We start from the raw sequence: 13108 nt of genomic DNA, 5'->3' as shown, positions 1-13108 counted from the left end.
GCATCATTCCCTTGCACGAAGAGACTCCAGTTTTAGTCAAAACAGCAATGTGCAATTTCTTACTCCTACAACTAAAATCCATGCGACATGATCATGTTAACTACAACGTTTGTTAGCTAGTAACATTAGTTATTGACTATATTGGTTGTAGTAATTTAACTTAGTGTCACGGCTGTCGAAGAGATGAGACCAAGGCGCAGCGGGTACCTGAATACTCATACTTTAATATTATTATTTAAAGTGAGTAACAGGAAAAAACAAGAAACAGAACGACAGCTAACAGATTTGCAGGCTAAACAAACAGCAGTGCAAATACAACTACCCACAAAACCCAAACCAAACACACACCTATATATAGGACTCTCAATCAGAGGCAACTAGAAACACCTGCCTCCAATTGAGAGTCCAACACCCAAACCTAAACATTGAAAAACTAAACTAGACAGAATGTAGAAATACATACAAAACACAAACCCTCTGCCACGTCCTGACCAAAACTAATACAATTACTCCCTCTGCTGGTCAGGACGTGACACTTAGTTATCTAGCTAGCTACCTCGTACCTTTCAATGACTACTCGATATCAACACCATACCACTCCTGGTTACTATGACTACACGATATCAACACCATACTACTCCTGGTTACTATGACTACACGATATCAACACCATACCACTCCTGGTTACTATGACTACACGATATCAACACCATACCACTCCTGGTTACTATGACTACACAATATCAACACCATACCACTCCTGGTTACTATGACTACAGGATATCAACATCATACGGCTCCTGGTTACTATGACTACATCTGCTTTTCCCAACGCCTTCTTCACCATCCTCGTGACTTCAAAATGGTTTCCCAAATAAACCTCCTTATTAAAAAAAAAAACGTACTCCAACAAGCAACGATTCATCAGACTCATTTTACACAACAATTTTAGCCCTTTTTGTTCTATTCTTGGACTTCACTCCATTCATCTTTCTCGCTAACAGTAGTCGAATGTGCATTCAACTTCTCAACAACACTTCTGCCATCTCCCCTGTCCTCGCATTGGTGTCTATTGGAGAGCCACCTCATAAGTAGACCAGAACTGTGACATTTCTTTTCAATAATTAACGGCATAAGAAAGACATCTTCATTTATCCACCATCTTTGGCTCAGATCCACAAGACTTCGCTCAAAGAGGTAATTCTACATAAAATATCTCTGCCTCACATGCAATTTGTTGACGATTGGCTGTGAGAATAGATTTAGTGTCACTGTCACGTCAACGCTCTAGGCAGATGATCTCAAACCCAGGACTTGGCCCACTGCCACAGGCTTTTGGTGATAGACTGGATACTATAAACATAATGCTACATTCTATAATAAATTCACTCGTCAATGGACAGTTCAATGGAAAGACACAGCCCCATTTTCCTGAGGAATTGCCCAATGCACCAAAAAAAAGACCCAGGAATTATGTTGGCAGGGTGAAAATGGTACGTGTGTGTTTATTATTACAGAGATGTTTGAGTCTCCTCTGTAAAAACATTAATAATCCTGTCCCCCAGGAGCCTATTCTCCAACTAACAACTAGTGTACATCGATAATATATCATAACAATGTATAACATTAGCTGCTTTATTGCCAGTCCTTTCAGGCTCCCCGTTTATGTTCAAGGTCCTGTTAGAAAACTTTTATTAGAAAAGGGTTTTGTTAGTGTGTTTAATATTCATGTAGCCTACTTGGGATTTCACCACCATGTTTTTATCTGTTCAACAATATAGATACAGGTCAAACACAGGTTACAACAACACAGATACAGGTCAAACACAGGTTACAACAATATAGATACAGGTCAAACACAGGTTACAACAATATAGATACAGGTCAAACACAGGTTACAACAACACAGATACAGGTCAAACACAGGTTACAACAACATAGATACAGGTCAAACACAGGTTACAACAACACAGATACAGGTCAAACACAGGTTACAACAATATAGATACAGGTCAAACACAGGTTACAACAATATAGATACAGGTCAAACACAGGTTACAACAACACAGATACAGGTCAAACACAGGTTACAACAATATAGATACAGGTCAAACACAGGTTACAACAACATAGATACAAGTCAAACACAGGTTACAACAACATAGATACAGGTCAAACACAGGTTGCCTACAGACATTACCATGGGAATGGGGTGAAAAGCAGATTATTCCCATCATGCACTGGAAGGACAACCATGTACTGTAAAGTCATAATGAAGTTCACAAAATGCAACGTAATATGTGGAAGAGGTGAAGAGACCAAGGCAGAGAGGAAAGCAATATAGACTGAAACTGAGATTCTCTGAACTATTTAAATAGCCATATATTTCATGCCCTTAGACATGGCTGTAGTGGATCCTATGCAAACAATTTTACTGGAAACAGCAAAACACGGCTTAACCATCTGAAAGAATATTGATGCACTGAAAAGCACCCTGCAAAAATAAGCCAAATCCACTCTAAAAGCAAGGGGTTTTCTCATTTCAATGTACAAGAATGGAAAAATGTGACATACGTTTACTCCATATTCACTCTTAAGGGACTTGTGTAGGATACCCATTATGATTGCAGGACACATTGTCTTTCAAAGCCTGTACCACCTTATGTACAAGATGTATCCTATTGGAGTGAGTTGGAGAGGCACATCGCCACATGCAACAGTCTGTGAGAGCTTTGTATACAAAGTAATATCGCACAGCAAATATGTACCTTCAGGGACACTTTTTTTTCCACCTGATTGCTTTACATTTGAGCGAGCAAATGGTTTCATAGGTAAACACAGCATCTCAGTTCAGTTAATGAGAAAGGTTTTAACTGCCCAAGAGGTTAAGAACGTGGTCTACTGACTGAGAAACTTTTCAGCGGGCATGGTACTTACTGTGCTAAACTATATGGGATTGTTTTAAGAAGGTCATAGCGATGATCATTTTGCTGTTTGATTTAGAATTTTAAGACCCGTTGAAGTATCCAAAATATGATATCCAAAAATTATTTCCAGCAATTTTTTTTTATTTGGCCTTTTTATTCACTACAGATGCAGAGGTGTTACGTAGGAGCATCCAACGCAAAATAAAAACATATCTCTAGCTTAAATTCACAGATTTTTATGGGGATTTTTGAATTATTCTACTTAGATTTCTTGTGAAACTATGAGAAATCAAGGGTCTCTAGCATTGGGAGATTGAGAGCTACTGTTTATTTCTTAAATTGTGCGGGAAAAAGCATTTCATTGTTCATCATTGTGTTTGACATTTCATTGTTCATCAGTGTGTTTTACGCGTTTAATTATATATTTTTTTTATATGGAACTTTGCAAACTGGACAGTTTTTATAATAGTCTCTCGCTGCTGCCATGTTGTTCTGCTACCATGTTGTGCTGCTGCCATGTTGTTCTGCTACCATGTTGTTCTTCTACCATGTTGTGCTGCTGCCATGTTGTTCTGCTACCATGTTGTGCTGCTGCCATGTTGTGCTGCTGCCATGTGCTGCTGCCATGTTGTGCTGCTGCCATGTTGTTCTGCTGCCATGTTGTGATGCTACCATGTTGTGCTGCTGCCATGTTGTGCTGCTACCATGTTGTGCTGCTGCCATGTTGTGCTGCTACCATGTTGTGATGCTGCCATGTTGTGCTGCTGCCATGTTGTGCTTTCTACCATGTTGTGCAGCTGCCATGTTGTTGTCATGTTGTGCTGCTGCCATTTTGTGTTGCTACCATGTTGTGTTGCTGCCATTTTGTGCTGCTACCATGTTGTGTTGCTGCCATGTTGTGCTGCTACCATGTTGTGTTGCTGTCATGTTGTGCTGCTGTCATGTTGTGCTGCTGCCATGTTGTGCTGCTACCATGTGTTGCTGTCATGTTGTGCTGCTGTCATTTTGTGCTGCTACCATGTTGTGTTGCTGCCATTTTGTGCTTCTACCATGTTGTTCTCCTACCATGTTGTTTTCCTACCATGTTGTTTATCTTCTACCATGTTGTGCTGCTGCCATGTTGTGCTACTACCATGTTGTTCCTCTACCATGTTGTTCTCCTACCATGTTGTTCTGCTACCATGTTGGTCTGCTACCATGTTGTTCTCCTACCATGTTGTTCTTCTACCATGTTGTTCATCTACCATGTTGTGTTTCTGTCATGTTGTTCTGCTACCATGTTGTGCTTCTACCATGTTGTTTTCCTACCATGTTGTGCTGCTGCCATGTTGTTGCCATGTTGTGCTGCTGCCATTTTGTTCTGCTGCCATGTTGTTCTGCTACCATGTTGTTTTCCTACCATGTTGTTCCTCTACCATGTTGTTCTCCTACCATGTTGTTCTGCTACCATGTTGTTCTTCTACCATGTTGTGCTGCTGCCATGTTGTGCTGCTGCCATGTTGTTCTGCTACCATGTTGTTCATGCTACCATGTTGTGCTGCTGCCATGTTGTGCTGCTACCATGTTGTGCTGCTGCCATGTTGTTCTGCTACCATGTTGTTCCTCTACCATGTTGTTCTGCTACCATGTTGTGCTGCTGCCATGTTGTGCTGCTGCCATGTTGTGCTGCTACCATGTTGTGCTGCTACCATGTTGTGCTGCTGCCATGTTGTGCTGCTGCCATGTTGTGCTGCTACCATGTTGTGCTGTGTTTTGTGTTCTTTAATAACATCTGGTCTCTTTTATTGCTGTGCTTGTTTTTGTGCCATTTTAAATGCACTTCAAATAAAGTTTACATTTAAGTTTGATTTTCTGTTGGATCTTTAATTAATTATTGAATGAATATAGATTCCATAATAATAATAATAATAATAATAACAATAATGATAATAATACATTTTATTTGGTCGACACCTTTCAGGGTACTCGAGGACATCATTCATTAAAAGTAAGCAAGTGCAGTAAAAATTAAATCAAAGGACCAGATTAAACAGGACAGATTAAAAGTGAATGGAGGGGTTTGGGTTGGGTAGAGGATAGGAACCCGGTTTAGGGTAAGAGTTTAGAGGGTTGGGTAGAGGATACAAACCCGGTTTAGGGTAAGAGTTTAGGGGGTTGGGTACAGGATAGGAACCCGGTTTAGGGTAATGGGTTTAGGGGGTTGGGTAGAGGATACAAACCCGGTTTAGGGTAAGAGTTTAGAGGGTTGGGTAGAGGATACAAACCCGGTTTAGGGTAATGGTTTAGGGGGTTGGGTAGAGGATACAAACCCGGTTTAGGGTAATGGGTTTAGGGGGTAGGGTAGAGGATACAAACCCGGTTTAGGGTAAGAGTTTAGAGGGTTGGGTAGAGGATACAAACCCGGTTTAGGGTAATGGGTTTAGGGGGTAGGGTAGAGGATATGAACCCGGTTTAGGGTAAGAGTTTAGGGGGTTGGGTAGAGGATACAAACCCGGTTTAGTGAAAATACTGTGGGTAAAGGAGCTGATTTTCTAATAGCCCATCACATTGTCCATAGTGGTGTCTAGTTAGTCCATTGATGCACAGACACATATTTAGCGCTTTGTTTTTCAGCTCAGCCTCCTATTCACAAGACCCCCAACGTTTCTTCAGTTCTTATAGGTCAAGGTCACGCCAGTCAGTGCTTTGTTAGCTTATCAGCGGTCATTAATTCACTGGACGGTCCAGTGTAGGACCCCGGGCTTGAGAAGGGCAGAAACATGCTTTCTTCAGTCAGAACAGTGCTTCACCATCCTGTGGAACATTTGAATGTTTTTCTCCTACTACTCTTCCTCATGTGGTCACAACACCTTTGCTGTTCTGATGTAAGATGTTTATGTCTTGTTGTTTTCAGAGATCAACGTATTATTGTTTGTAAATACCATTTACAGTGTCTTCAGAAAGTATTCCTATCCCTTGACTTTTTCCACATTTTGTTGTATTATAGCCAGAATACAAAATTGATTAAATTGTATTTTTTTGTGCATATTTATTCCAAAAAACGAAATACAGAAATATCTAATTTACATAATCATGGTGCTTGCCTACGGAGCTGTGAGGGGAACGGCACCTCCGTACCTTCAGGCTCTGATCAGGCCCTACACCCAAACAAGGGCACTGCGTTCATCCACCTCTGGCCTGCTCGCCTCCCTACCTCTGAGGAAGCACAGTTCCCGCTCAGCCCAGTCAAAACTGTTCGCTGCTCTGGCACCCCAATGGTGGAACAAGCTCCCTCACGACGCCAGGACAGCGGAGTCAATCACCACCTTCCGGAGACACCTGAAACCCCACCTCTTTAAGGAATACCTGGGATAGGATAAAGTAATCCTTCTAACCCCCCAAAAAAGATATAGATGTACTATTGTAGGTGTGGGGTTATATCCTGCCTGTTTGGCCCTGTCCGGGGGTATCATCGGATGGGGCCACAGTGTCTTCTGATCCCTCCTGTCTCAGCCTCCAGTATTTATGCTGCAGTAGTTTATGTGTCGGGGGGCTAGGGTCAGTCTGTTACATCTGGAGTATTCTCTTGTCTTATCCGGTGTCCTGTGTGAATGTAAATATGCTCTCTCTAATTCTCTCTTTCTTTCTTTCTTTCTCTCGGAGGACCTGAGCCCTAGGACTACCTGGCATGATGACTCCTTGCTGTCCCCAGTCCACCTGGCCATGCTGCTGCTCCAGTTTCAACTGTTCTGCCTGCGGCTACGGAACCCTGACCTGTTCACCGGACGTGCTTGTTGCACCCTCGACAATTACTATGATTATTATTATTTGACCATGCTGGTCATTTACGAACATTTTAACATCTTGACCATGTTCTGTTATAATATCCACCCGGCACAGCCAGAAGAGGACTGGCCACCCCTCATAGCCTGGTTCCTCTCTAGGTTTCTTCCTAGGTTTTTGGCCTTTCTCAGGAGTTTTTCCTAGGGAGTTTTTCCCAGCCACCGTGCTTCTTTCACATGCATTGCTTGCTGTTTGGGGTTTTAGGCTGGGTTTCTGTACAGCACTTTGAGATTTCAGCTGATGTACGAAGGGCTATATAAATAAATTTGATTTGATTTGATTTGATTTGATTTGATATTGTAAAGTGGTTGTTCCACTGGATATCATAAGGTGAATGCACCAATTTGTAAGTCGCTCTGGATAAGATCGTCTGCTAAATGACGTAAATGTAAATGTAAATGTAAACATAAGTATTCAGACTTGAGTCAGTACTTTGTAGTAGCATCTATGACAACGATTACAGCTGTGAGGCTTTCTGGGTAAGTCTCTAAGAGCTTTCCACACCTGGATGTGCAACATTTGCCCCAAAATTCTTGTCAAAATTCTTCAAGCTCTGTCATAAGTCAAGGGGTGTGAATACTTTCTGAAAGCACTGTATGTTGAGCTTGTTAGCTAGATTGCGTTCCTGCTAGAATTAGCGTTTCTCATTCAGAATGCATTGGTATTTAGCATGCCTATTAGCGATTAGCCATTTGTTAGCATTTCTCATTCAGAATGCATTGGTATTTAGCATGCATGCCTATTAGCACTTAGCCATTTGTTAGCATTTCATCTTTCGTGGTACTTGGCAATTTTATGTTATCTGTTTATATCGCTTAAGTTATGCGGCTTATATTCCATCGATATTTCTACATTGCTGTATTGTTTATGTACAAATATTTTAGCTTATTGAACCTGTTTAGTCCATTTCTAAGCTATAGGCCTTATTCTACAGTGCTGTCAATGCTAGCATGTACTCGCAAGTCATGCTTATCATTCAACCTTAGCAATGCTACAGACTGAGTTTATTATTATTCAGAACCACGATCATTATCTGACACAGAGTGGTGTTGGATGTGTGTGTGTGTGTGTGTGTGTGTGTGTGTGTGTGTGTGTGTGTGTGTGTGTGTGTGTGTGTGTGTGTGTGTGTGTGTGTGTGTGTGTGTGTGTGTGTGTGTGTGTGTGTGTGTGTATGTGTGGATCATCATTATTCTCACACACACACACACACACACACACACACACACACACACACACACACACACACACACACACACACACACACACACACACACACACACACACACACACACACACACACACTAGAGCCCAATGAGACATGAGATGACAGAAGCATTGAATAAACACTGAAAACATTATTTATTTATTTTTTATTAACATAGTGTTTAAACTCAACAGGTACACAGCTTCAGCATACAAGCAGAGACCGGTTGGGTGAGAGATGCTCGCTAGTCCCACAAAAACAATCGTTGATGAAAGAGGACAAAGGAGGCTGACAGAAATACGCAGAGCAACAGACCGGCCGGTTAATCACCTGACATTCCAGTACAACATCGATGCCCAAAGACCCATAAAATAACGCAGAGGCACAACTTTGGTTTTTAGAAGTGGGTAGGGACATGTTTATTATTATTATTATTATTATTTGACAGCCGACGGACCATAAAGTGTTACACTTCTTTCAGCAACAAACAAGAAACTCAGCTTGCAGTGGGCTAAGGGACCCGAAAAACACAGGACACAGGAGAATTTAAATAAAAACATTTCCTGGATTGATGTATCGCGGTGTTCCTGCTGTTTCACTGAGGACTAGGGAGAAAACGACGTGCATCCATCATGAAACATGTCAACATTGCAGGCTGGTGGTAGTGTGTTTTTATGGCACATATTTGGGAAAGGGGGGGATACCTAGTCCGTTGTACCACTGAATGCATTCAACTGAAATGTGTCTTCCTCATTTAACCGAATTGTGTGTCTTCCGCATTTAACCCGAACCCCTATGAATCAGAGAGGTGCGCTTCCTTAATCGACATCCATGTCTTCAGAGCCCGGGGAACAGTGGGTTAACTGCCTTGTTCAGGGGGCAAAACGACAGATTTTTACCTTGTCAACTCAGGGATTCGATCCAGAAACTTTTCGGTTACAGGCTACCCGGGCCCCTTGATAAAAGTGGAGTAACGTTTGAATGCCACAGGATATCTGAATATCATTGCCAATTTTCTATTTTTCTATTTTAATTGAACTTTTATTTAACTAGGGAAGTCAGTTAAGAACAAATTCTTATTTACAATGACGGTCTACCCCGGGCCAAACTCCAACCCGTGACAACGCTGGGCCAATTGTGCACCGCCCAATCACGGCCGGTTGTGATACAGCCTGGAATCAGGTGCATCCCTTCATGCAAATAGATTATTTCAGCAGGATAACGCCCCATGTACTATTGTAAAGTGGTTGTTCCACTGGATATCATAAGGTGAATGCGCCAATTTGTAAGTCGCTCTGGATAAGAGCGTCTGCTAAATGACGTAAATGTAAATGTAAAATGTCACAAGGCTAGGATTGGTCTAGGAATGGTCCCACAAACATGAAGGTGAATTCAGTTTACTACTGTGGCCTGTCCAGTCACCATAATCTCAATCAAATTGTGCATCTGTGGGATGAGATGAAACGAGCTATTTGGAGTAGAGATTCACTACCAGCCAATTTGACACAAATATGGGAAGTATTGGAGTCAACATGGGCCAGCATCCCTGTGGAACGCTTTCGACACCACCTAGAGTCTATGCCCTGACAAATTGAGGCTGTTCTGGGGGTTAAAGGGGGTGCAACTCAACATTAGGAAGGTGTTCCAAATGTTTTTAACACTCAGTGTATATGGAACGTGTAGAAGATGGTAGAACTCCATAAGAGACTTAAAGGTAATTTTCACAAATGTTGTGGAAAACGCCTTTAAAATTAAGTTTTATTGGCTGTGTAGTCTATCGCGGTATAGGCGTGCCTTGGATTGAATCACAGTCTGAGTCTTAAAAAAATCCATCTGCAATCCTCATCAACTGTGTGTCTAAATTACAGCATAATAATCTGAAACGACGGATCATTAAAATGTTCAGGACTCAAAACGTCCCGCTTGCCAGAAACGTCCATCAGCTCATTACCATAGCTACGGTTAATAAAGCACAGCACCTGTTCCCTCTCAGAATCCTAACCACCTGGAGATACTTCCTCCTACCTCATCGCTATAGTCACACCTGATTGGTCAGAGAGAGAGAGAGAGACACACACACACAGAGAGACACACAGAGAGAGAGAGAGAGAGAGAGAGAGAGAGAGAGAGAGAGAGAGAGAGAGAGAGAGAGAGAGAGAGAGAGACAGATGAGAGCGAGAGAGCGAGCAGAGAGAGAGAGGACAGAAGACAGAGAGAGAGAGACAGAGAGGCAGAGACGAGAGACAGAGAGAGAGACAGAGAGAGAGGACAGAGAGAGAGACAGAGAGAGAGAACACACACATAGAGAGAGAGAGAGAGAGAGAGAGAGGACAGACAGACAGACAGACAGACAGACAGACAGACAGACAGACAGACAGACAGACAGACAGACAGACAGAGAGTCCTTCGTTTTACCTCATCGCTATAGTTACACCTGATTGGTCAGGTTCTACTGCCTTGAACAACGGTTTCAGCGGTTTTACCTGACACAGTCCTGGACTATGAAGCCCTTTCAATGGAGAATCGCCTTTGAACATGTTTTTTAGTCCAGAACTTAACCTGTGTCTTGGAAACGAGTCCGTAGTATTTTAGAAAGATACCTGTGTTGATCTGGATGAAATTGAAGCTACAGTCAGTGATGAGAAAGATAGAAACATCACAAGCGCTTGGACCAGACATGACTGTTATACTTTTATGACTTTACTTGAACACCTTTTCATGCCTTATAAGACATAAACACGTTGAGAACGTGAAGATGAGACAGAGCAGTCGAGCTCAAACACACAGATACACTCATCCAACTGTACCAAAACGGATTACAAATATAATGAAAGATAACTTTAGCCATTGACTGAACACACAGTGAAGACATAATGTGATGTGATACTGTGTGTGTCATGTCCTGACCAGTTAAGGGGTAATTTGTTATTGTAGTTTGGTCAGGACGTGGCAGGGGGTGTGTTTGTTTTGTGTTGTCAGGGGTTTTTGGGTAGTGTTCTATGTTTTGTATTTCTATGTTCTATTTTCTAGTCATTCTATTTCTATGTTTAGTTTATTGTTTTGACCTTCATTTGGAGGCAGCTGTTCCTCGTTGCCTCTAATTGAAGGTCCTATTTAATAGGGGTGTTTTTTCTATGGGTTTTTTGTGGGTAGTTGTTTCTTGTTTAGCTGTGTGCCTGACAGGACTGTTTTCATCGTTCTTTTTGTTCAGTGTTCATTTATTAAATGAAGAAGAAAATGAGCATTCACGTACCCGCTGCATTTTGGTCCTATCCTTACGACGCCCGTGACAGTGTGTTGATTAACTCCTAGTGAAATGTGATGTGATCTGACGAAATCATCAGTAATAGTTGAAAATGAGATGAAACACATTTAACTTGTATTTTTAATTTGGTACATGTGAATTTAATTGCAAATGTTATTTTATGCACACAGACGTTTATCCGCAATCCGTTTGATGGAAACACGTCTCTGATGGAAACACGTCTCTGATGGAAACACGTCTCTGATGGAAACACGTCTCTGGAAACACGTCTCTGATGGAAACACGTCTCTGATGGAAACACGTCTCTGATGGAAACACGTCTCTGGAAACACGTCTCTGATGGAAACACGTCTCTGATGGAAACACGTCTCTGATGGAAACGCGTCTCTGATGGAAACACGTCTCTGATGGAAACACGTCTCTGGAAACACGTCTCTGATGGAAACACGTCTCTGGAAACACGTCTCTGATGGAAACACGTCTCTGATGGAAACACGTCTCTGATGGAAACACGTCTCTGGAAACACGTCTCTGATGGAAACACGTCTCTGATGGAAACACGTCTCTGATGGAAACACGTCTCCTGCTCAACACAAAGCCAATCACAGTCATACTGGTATTTCAGAGCTGCTTATTTATTCTCATACAAGTTTAATCATCAATGATTTAAAAATAACGGACAAAAAGAAGAAAAAAAACTATGGACTGTAAACTTATAATCATCTTACAGGTACAGAGTCTCTGTCTATCTCAGTGGGTGACATCATTTGTTTATAGGTTTCTCATAAAGGCTGTGTTTACACATGCATGTCAATTCTGATTTGTTGCCAGTCCTTTTGATCAATCAGATCAGCTCCTTTGCCATTAATTGCAATGCAAAAATAATAATAAATGTGACGCAGTCAGATTTTGCTTTGGGATTGGGTACTTTCTGCAGCAATATACTGCTCATCTCAATAATGTTCAATGCGTTTTAATGGCTAGAGGGAGAAATAGTGACAGCGAAAATGCGGCTATAGCGAACACACTTCTTTAAACATCAGATTTCTATGTAAAATCAACATTACTCAGTCCTACTGTAGTTTGGTATTGGCCTGTAGTGGGAGTTATGTTGCTAGGGTTGCCGAACTTGAGTAACTTTCCAAAACATTTCCAGAAAATCGTGATTGGAGGATACCGGATAACTTGCAGGTTCTTTTCTGATTCTGGGAATCTTCTGGAAATGGGATTCCTGGAAAACACTGGGAATGTTGGGGAATTTACTGGAATTCTTGCTAATTAATTGTGTTTTTATTTTGATGTCTGCAAAACGTGTCTGTTTTTAAAACTAAATGAAGGTGTTCAGCTTGGCAATGATGTGTAACTAATGCTGGGTTAATGATGTGACTAATGCTGGGTTAATGATGTAACTAATGCTGGGTTAATGATGTGTAACTAATGCTGGGTTAATGATGTAACTAATGCTGGGTTAATGATGTGACTAATGCTGGATTAATGATGTGTTACTAATGCTGGGTTAATGATGTGTAACTAATGCTGGGTTAATGATGTGACTAATGCTGGGTTAATGATGTGTAACTAATGCTGGGTTAATGATGTGACTAATGCTGGGTTAATGATGTGTAACTAATGCTGGGTTAATGATGTAACTAATGCTGGGTTAATGATGTGACTAATGCTGGGTTAATGATGTAACTAATGCTGGGTTAATGATGTGTGACTAATGCTGGGTTAATGATGTGTGACTAATGCTGGGTTAATGATGTGACTAATGCTGGGTTAATGATGTAACTAATGTTGGGTTAATGATGTAACTAATGCTGGGTTAATGATGTGTAGCTAATGCTGGGTTAATGATGTGTGACTAATGCTGGGTTAATGATGTGACTA

The sequence above is a fragment of the Salmo trutta genome, chromosome 19, assembly GCF_901001165.1.
Source record: "Salmo trutta chromosome 19, fSalTru1.1, whole genome shotgun sequence".
In the NCBI taxonomy this organism is placed as follows: Eukaryota; Metazoa; Chordata; class Actinopteri; order Salmoniformes; family Salmonidae; genus Salmo; species Salmo trutta.
Note: the sequence above shows the minus strand (reverse complement) of the source record.